The sequence below is a fragment of the Micrasema longulum genome, unplaced genomic scaffold (assembly GCF_059751315.1).
Source record: "Micrasema longulum isolate JH-2025_06_02 unplaced genomic scaffold, ASM5975131v1 h1tg003152l, whole genome shotgun sequence".
Classification (NCBI taxonomy): domain Eukaryota; kingdom Metazoa; phylum Arthropoda; class Insecta; order Trichoptera; family Brachycentridae; genus Micrasema; species Micrasema longulum.
In genome coordinates, this window is record NW_028280247.1 from 1 (window position 1) to 6190 (window position 6190).

Consider the following 6190-nt stretch of genomic DNA (forward strand, 5'->3'; position numbering starts at 1 on the left):
TATCGAAGGATCAAAAAGCGGCGTCGCTATGAACGCTTGGCCGCCACAAGCCAGTTATCCCTGTGGTAACTTTTCTGGCACCTCTCGCTAAAAACTCTTTATACGAAAGGATCGATAGGCCGTGCTTTCGCAGTCTCTATGCATACTGAACATCGTGATCAAACCAGCTTTTGCCCTTTTGCTCGACGCGAGATTTCCGGCCTCGCTGAGCTGGTCTTAGGACACCTGCGTTATTCTTTGACAGATGTACCGCCCCAGTCAAACTCCCCGCCTGGCAGTGTCCTCAGAACGGATCACGCGGGGAAACGCGGCGACGCGACGGTACGAACGGAGGCTGAAAAACCGCACACCGCCCGCGGCCGACGCGGCTCGCCGCCCCGTACACGTTTGGCGCGAAAAACCCGTGACGCGCGGCATTAACGCCGGCGCACGCCCTCCGCCCAACTGAGTAAGTAACGAAACGATGAAAGTAGTGGTATTTCACGTCTGGAGGATTTGCACCCGCCTCCCACTTATTCTGCACCCCTCATGTCACCTTACAATACCAGACTAGAGTCAAGCTCAACAGGGTCTTCTTTCCCCGCTGATTCTCCCAAGCCCGTTCCCTTGGCAGTGGTTTCGCTAGATAGTAGATAGGGACAGATGAGAATCTCGTTAATCCATTCATGCGCGTCACTAATTAGATGACGAGGCATTTGGCTACCTTAAGAGAGTCATAGTTACTCCCGCCGTTTACCCGCGCTTAATTGAATTTCTTCACATTGACATTCAGAGCACTGGGCAGAAATCACATTGCGTCAACACCCGCGAGGGCCATCGCAATGCTTTGTTTTAATTAGACAGTCGGATTCTCCTTGTCCGTGCCAGTTCTGAGTTGACCGTCGTCCGGCGGTCGTACAGGTCACCGGGCGTGCGCGAACACGCCGGTGCCACACAGCGAGGAAGATCCGAGGGGTGGCCAAGGCGAGGCGCCGGGTGACGGAGATCCACACCCGCGAGGCACCCAGAGGGCACCGCGCGGGGAGACCCCGCCCGGCTTCCACGTCTCGGCCGATGACCTCTTCCCGACCAGGCCCGACACGCCACGGCCCTCAGAGCCAATCCTTATCCCGAAGTTACGGATCCAACTTGCCGACTTCCCTTACCTACATTATTCTATCGGCTAGAGGCTCTTCACCTTGGAGACCTGCTGCGGATATGGGTACGAGCCGGCGCGACATCTCCGCGTATCCCTCACCTGAATTTTCAAGGTCCGAGGGGCCGATCCGGACACCGCCGCATCGGCGATGCTCTTCGCGTCCCGAGCCCTATCTCCCCGCTATGGGATTCCAGGGCGCTCGAACGCTCAGGCAGAAAAGATAACTCTCTCCGGATCTCCCGTCGGCGTCTTCAGGCCACTTTGGGTTACCCCGACGAACTCTCTTGCGAGGGAACGATTTTTAAGACGGTTCCGCAGCCGGGTTCCGGAACTGCAACCGGATTCCCTTTCGCCCGACGGGTGTGATATTATTATAATATAACTTTACACCATCATCAACATCGGATTTCTCCTAGGGCTTAGGATCGACTAACTCGCGTGCAACGGCTGTTAACGCGAAACCCTTCTCCACATCAGCCCTCAAGGACCTCGCTTGAGTATTTGCTACTACCACCAAGATCTGCGCCGACGGAGGCTCCAGGCGGGCTCACGCCCAGACCCTTCTGCGCACACCGCCGCGGCCATCCTACTCGTCGCGGCTTCAAAACGATCGCACGGCACGAGACCGCACGAACGTCCCGCTTGCCTGCGACGGTCGAGTATAGGCTGAACGCTACAGCGCCATCCATTTTCAGGGCTGGTTGCTTCGGCAGGTGAGTTGTTACACACTCCTTAGCGGATTCCGACTTCCATGGCCACCGTCCTGCTGTCATGAGCGACCAACGCCTTTTATGGTCTCCGATGAGCGTTCATTGGGCGCCTTAACTCGACGTTTGGTTCATCCCACAGCGCCAGTTCTGCTTACCAAAATTGGCCCACTTGGCACTCCCATCCGAGCTCCTACTTCATCTTCGAGCAAGAAGGAGATCTCACCCATTTAAAGTTTGAGAATAGGTTGAGGCCATTTCGGCCCCAATGCCTCTAATCATTCGCTTTACCGGATGAGACTGTCAGAATGGCGGAATAAATTCCGTCATGTTTCTCGAGCGCCAGCTATCCTGAGGGAAACTTCGGATGGAACCAGCTATTAGATAGTTCGATTAGTCTTTCGCCCCTATACCCAGTTCGGACGATCGATTTGCACGTCAGAATCGCTTCGGTCCTCCATCAGGGTTTCCCCTGACTTCGACCTGACCAGGCATAGTTCACCATCTTTCGGGTCCCAGCGTGTACGCTCTCAGTGCGTCTCGATAATCGCACGGGGGCTTTCTCGAAACGCCTCGGGAATGCGGCGGGGCGTCTGACGACGCCCGCGCATCTTCCCTGCGGCCGGCTCGAGGCCGACCTTTCACTTTCATTTCGCCTCTGGGTTTATCAGTGTTCCCAATGACTCGCGCACATGCTAGACTCCTTGGTCCGTGTTTCAAGACGGGTCCTGTGAGTGCCCAAAACAAAACCACCGCCGACCGGGACGCGTCCCGTCCGAGAGCGCGCCACTAGCCACGGACATCCGAAACGCGACACCCGCGACGCACTGGGCGCCGGGGGCCACGAGAAGGAAGCCGCTGTGACGCGACGGACGCCCTCCGAAGGGGCGGACGCGATCCTCGTTCTCTACCGTCGCTTTAAAACTCGCCCCGGCCGTGGACGCCGCGGCTCCGCCCCGCGGAGCGAGGCGGGACAGCCGCACGGCGCATTCGACCGAGGCGCAACGGGTCGCGGTGTTATACTGAGAGAGAAGTGCACGCGCTCCGGGAGCCCGGCTGCGCACCCGGACACCCCCCGCCCCGACAACGAGTGCCGAAGGGCGGAGGTGTGCGCCGGGACGCGGGCTCCGACGGAAGACACGATGAATCTCTCCGTTCGCTCGTTTGAGTTCCACAGGTTTACCCCTGAACGGTTTCACGTACTCTTTAACTCTCTCTTCAAAGTTCTTTTCAACTTTCCCTCACGGTACTTGTTCGCTATCGGTCTCGTGGTAGTATTTAGCCTTAGATGGAGTTTACCACCCACTTAGGGCTGCACTCTCAAGCAACCCGACTCTGGGGAGAGAGACCGTCGCGGCCGGCTACCGTCACCACGGGCCTGGCACCCTCTGCGGGTAAGCGGGCCCCGTTCAAGATGAACTTGGACAGGCAGCCGTGACTAATGACCGCGCGTGTATATATTACTCTCCTCCCTAACGCTACATTTCCCGGCGGCCCGCCTGGGCCGCAGGATTCAGCGCTGGGCTCTTCCCGTTTCGCTCGCCGCTACTCGGGGAATCCTCGTTAGTTTCTTTTCCTCCGCTTACTGATATGCTTAAGTTCGGCGGGTGATCTCTCCTGATTTGAGGTCGACAACAAAAAAAAATTCATATATATATATAAATATACATATATATGAATAATGTAAACGCTCTCCGGTTTCGCACGGTACCCGCGCGCGACGCAGAGCGCGAAGAAACGCCCCCGCGCGCCGGCCCGTGAGGACCGGCGGCGGGTTTCACAGCGTCGTCGCTAGCTCGAAAAGCGTCTCGGGGGGACCGAGAGAGCGCGCCAAGTCAAATTTGACCGGACGTCCGTCCGGCGCTCGCGCGCCGGCGGACGACAGACCGGCAACACTCTCGCCGAATCTTCTCTCCGAAGAGAGAAGACGGCGAAGTCTGGTCGCATTGTGTGCGCGACCCTCAAACAGGAGTGGTCCGTCGACAAACTAAGTCTTGCTCGGACCGCAATGTGCGTTCGAAATGTCGATGCTCATGTGTCCTGCAGTTCACACTCTGACGCGCATTTAGCTGCGTTCTTCATCGACCCACGAGCCGAGTGATCCGCCGTTCAGGGTAATAGTGTTTTATGATATATATATATATATATATATATTGTTTATCGGTTGCGTTTTTTTTCTTTTTTCTCTATCGGAAAAAAAATTACATTTTTCACAGAATATAGCCGGACGCGGGAATCGGGCCGACAGACCCGCCTCCCGCGACACCGGCAGTCCGCGGTTCGCGGCGGCGCCCTAGGGCGAAATTCCGCCGCAGTGTTTGCTTATTTTGCGCTCTGCGCGTGTGTATAAATATATTTATACTATATAAAAGAATGAAAATTCATTTTATATTATATTTCACAGGAAATGATCCTTCCGCAGGTTCACCTACGGAAACCTTGTTACGACTTTTACTTCCTCTAAATGATCAAATTCGGTCAAACTTTCCGACGCGTCGGATGCCCGAGACGAGCTTCCGCGCACCAGTCCGAAGACCTCACCAAATCATCCATCGGTAGTAGCGACGGGCGGTGTGTACAAAGGGCAGGGACGCAATCAACGCGAGCTGGTGACTCGCTTTTACTAGGAATTCCTCGTTCATGGGGGAGAATTGCAAACCCCAATCCCTATCACGAAGGGGTTTCATCGGGTTACCCGGGCCGTTAGGCCAAGGAGGACACGCTGATCCCTTCAGTGTAGCGCGCGTGCGGCCCAGGACATCTAAGGGCATCACAGACCTGCTATTGCTCAATCTCGTGCGGCTATATATACCGCCGGTCCCTCTAAGAAGATTTTCATTGTACGCCGGTAGTGAAGACCGCGAAACACACTTCCGCGACGCGAACGCCGCAAGATGCGCGCCCGCGGACTCCTGTGATACCGGTTGCACGTCTATTTAATAGGCTAGAGTTACGTTCGTTACCGGAATTAACCTGACAAATCGCTCCACCAACTAAGAGCGGCCATGCACCACCACCCACCGAATCGAGAAAGAGCTGTTAATCCGTCAATCCTTCCAGTGTCCGGGCCTGGTGAGTTTTCCCGTGTTGAGTCGAATTAAGCCGCAGGCTCCACTCCTGGTGGTGCCCTTCCGTCAATTCCTTTAAGTTTCAGCTTTGCAACCATACTCCCCCCGGAGCCCGAAAGCTTTGGTTTCCCGGGAGCTGCCCACCGGGTTAAAATTATGAAACTTCGGCGGATCGCTGGCTGGCATCATTTATGGTTAGAACTACAGCGGTATCTAATCGCCTTCGAACCTCTAACTTTCGTTCTTGATTAATGAAAACACCTTTGGCAAATGCTTTCGCTTTAGTCCGTCTTGCGACGATCCAAGAATTTCACCTCTAACGTCGCAATACGAATGCCCCCAGTTGTCCCTATTAATCATTACCTCTGGTATCAGAAAGCCAACAAAACAGAACCGAGGTCCTATTCTATTATTCCATGCGTACAATATTCAGGCAAGTGTTAGCCCGCTTTGAGCACTCTAATTTGTTCAAAGTAAACAGCCGCGACGGCCCGCCTCGGCGCGCGGCCGCCCGCGAGGACGACCGCAACACACTGGCGGTGGACGCACCGGCGAGAAGCCCCGCAGACGTGCCTGTCGTACCGCATTCGGTAGACCGACACCGCAGGACACAATTTCAACTACGAGCTTTTTAACCGCAACAACTTTAGTATATGCTATTGGAGCTGGAATTACCGCGGCTGCTGGCACCAGACTTGCCCTCCAATGGATCCTCGTTAAAGGATTTAAAGTGTAATCATTCCGATCACGAGGCCTCGGACGAGTCCCGTATCGTTATTTTTCGTCACTACCTCCCCGTGCCGGGAGTGGGTAATTTGCGCGCCTGCTGCCTTCCGTGGATGTGGTAGCCGTTTCTCAGGCTCCCTCTCCGGAATCGAACCCTGATTCCCCGTTACCCGTGACAACCATGGTAGTCGCATAAACTACCATCGACAGTTGATAAGGCAGACATTTGAAAGATGCGTCGCCGGTGCTAGACCGTGCGATCAGCACAAAGTTATCTAGAATCATCTCGAATGGCGACGGACGGGGCGCGAACCCCGCCGCCGATTGGTTTTTGATCTAATAAAAGCATCCCTCCCGTTGCCGGTCAGGACCTCGTTTGCATGTATTAGCTCTAGAATTGCCACAGTTATCCAAGTAACTATGTACGATCTAAGGAACCAAAACTGATATATTGAGCCATTCGCGGTTTCACCTTAATTCGGCTTTTACTGAGACTTGCATGGCTTAGTCTTTGAGACAAGCATATGATTACTGGCAGGATCAACCAGGGA

General features: G+C 54.9%; 2 non-coding genes and 1 pseudogene across 2 annotated transcripts; all 3 read right to left on the reverse strand.

Moving 5' to 3' along the window:
- Positions 1–3476, reverse strand: LOC148271032 (large subunit ribosomal RNA; annotated as a pseudogene; the record flags this gene model as incomplete).
- Positions 3477–3800: 324 nt separating this feature from the next.
- On the reverse strand, positions 3801–3962 carry LOC148271033 (5.8S ribosomal RNA). The gene has a single exon (XR_015825219.1). It is a non-coding gene; the product is annotated as a 5.8S ribosomal RNA (ribosomal RNA).
- Positions 3963–4250: 288 nt separating this feature from the next.
- LOC148271034 (small subunit ribosomal RNA) lies at positions 4251–6190 on the reverse strand. Its single transcript, XR_015825221.1, has one exon. It is a non-coding gene; the product is annotated as a small subunit ribosomal RNA (ribosomal RNA).